This window comes from Ambystoma mexicanum, chromosome 4p, assembly GCF_040938575.1.
Source record: "Ambystoma mexicanum isolate Mex_15411 chromosome 4p, UKY_AmexF1_1, whole genome shotgun sequence".
In the NCBI taxonomy this organism is placed as follows: Eukaryota; Metazoa; Chordata; class Amphibia; order Caudata; family Ambystomatidae; genus Ambystoma; species Ambystoma mexicanum.
In genome coordinates, this window is record NC_090927.1 from 808,034,686 (window position 1) to 808,037,071 (window position 2,386).

Below are 2,386 nucleotides of genomic sequence, written 5' to 3' on the forward strand. Positions count from 1 at the left end.
GTCAACGTTTTTTAACGGAAGGAGTGGATAATACAAGCCTAAGCATGATGATGTTGTTTAGGTGATTAAGGAAAAGCGTGTTTTGTTTTGGGAATGCTCCATTTGAATATGGGTGCATCCATGGTGGCATATACAGGACAAAAGGCCCGATGAGACGTTTCTGGTAGAAATCAGAGGTTTTTTATTGTTGTAGCAAAAGCGCTCTATTATAAATAGCTGTGTGACCTAGTAGAAAAGTTGTGAGAGTATTTGATGAATGGATATTTATGAACAAAACGGGGGGGACCAGATGACCTCCATGAAATTAGAAACAGCCATAACGTAAAGAATCATGGCAAATGATCAAGGAGTGAATAATAAAAATGGATTATGGAGGACAGTAATGGTTCTCATAAAAAGGTTCAGGTTAAGTAACGTCACGGATGGCGATATATCTAGATAAGGCTTAATGAAGTATGAAGTGGTGCTTTCTTTGGGAACATCACACACTAAAAAGAAAGGAAAGGAAACATTTTAGTATATATGGCAATAATGTAGCAGCATCAGTATAAATTAATGAAGATTGGAGAGAGGGTCAAAAATGTTAGGTGGACTTTGTGCCTTTTGCTATTGGTTCGAGAAAAATGAATTAGGAGAAGATGAAAATAAATAATTTATTTTAAATAGTATAAGAGTAAAGAACTCAGTTTAAGAAATTGATGTCATTTGGATGAAATAAATAAATAAATAAAAATGAATGAACGGAAATGATTGGATGAGTGAATCAATGGACAGACAAATTAAACCCAGCAGAAAATAAGCAAAAAATCTAAAGTTGAAAAACAAACTGCACCAATAAGGTTGAAGGCCAAAATTGAAAAAGTTGTGCAGTGCAATAAAAAAGGATTATGGAATAACGGAGAACAAAAAGGGGTATGGTTGACCAAAATTGGGTTAACCAGACAAGGAAAATTTTGTACATAGTCAATTTGAGAAGAAAATGCAAGGGTAAGTAAAATACAATTTCTTGAGTAACTGTAACGATGTTGGTTTATGTTACAGATGAGAATCATGGACCTTGCATGAACATAGGGGGGAATGTCTGCATGGCCGTAATAGGGGAAGAAACAGTATATTATGACACAGGTAAGTATTAGTGAATAGGGAGAAGAGAAAGGAAAAAAGAGGTAAGTACTGGTTGACACCATAGGGTGTGGACACACTGTTGATCATTATTAGAAGTAAGAGGACCCAGGTGAGTAACAAAAAAGAGGCAGATAGAGACAGTGTCTTCAATTATGTAGCCATTTTTCCCAAGATAGGTGTAAATAGGTGTGAATAGAGTAGCATATAAAGGTAAGCATGGCCACCTCAGACAAATGCAGAAAATACACGACGCTGAATGGAAGGTGGGTAACCTTTTTTATTGGTTGGACACCAAAAGGGGTAGACTTGGCGAGTGTATAAAAATGTTTAGAATAGGCAAACAATGTACTTTCATGATAAAAAGGGAAGGTACATAGTAAGAATTGGTGCCATAGTCTAGAAAAACAGGGGTAGACTAGATTAGTGTAGTGGGGTAAGGAGGAGATAATGTGCAGTGAAACGTTTTATTTTGTTTCAACAGGATGTAAACAAAGCACAGAAGAAAATTACCATGGTCCAACGCGATCGGAAGGAAGATGGCGAAGGAAAGGAGAAGCACATGCAGCAAAGCAGAATGAAGCATTTACAGAATAGCAGAAAGCACATGCAGCAAAGCAGAGAAAAAGACTATCAGGGTAATTCATAGAATTTCGCAGAAAAGTGTCGCAAGCGGCTGGCGCAGAGTGTCCGCGTGCGATTGTCTGCGCCAGGCACGTGCGCTAAAACCGATTTCCGCGCACAGCGTATTCATGGATTTTAGGCTCCCAAACCAGCCGTGGCGCAGAGTATCGCAGCGACCCTGCAGCAGCGCCTGTAACGCCCCCAAGAACGCCCTCGCGCAAGGAAAAGCCATCAAAATCGCTAAATCATCGCAAAGGGCTGCGTTAACCCTGGACCAGTTTACAGGGCTGCCAAACAAGGAACGCAAAGCGGGTAACGTGCATATCAGGGGTACGCGTGAAGTTATACACGCGATTAGCCAGGGTACGTGTATTTCAGGGGTGCGCGGGAAGTTCCACACGCGAATAGCCTGGGCGGGTGTATTACAGGGGTGCGCGGGAAGTTTAACACGCGATTTCAGCAGGGTACGTGTATTTCAGGGGTGCGCGGGAAGTTTTACACGCGATTTCAGCAGGGTACGTGTATTTCAGGGGTGCGCGGGAAGTTCCACACCCGAATAGCCGGGGCGCGTGTATTTCAGGGGTGCGCGGGAAGTTTAACACGCGATTTCAGCAGGGTACATGTATTTCAGGGGTGCGCG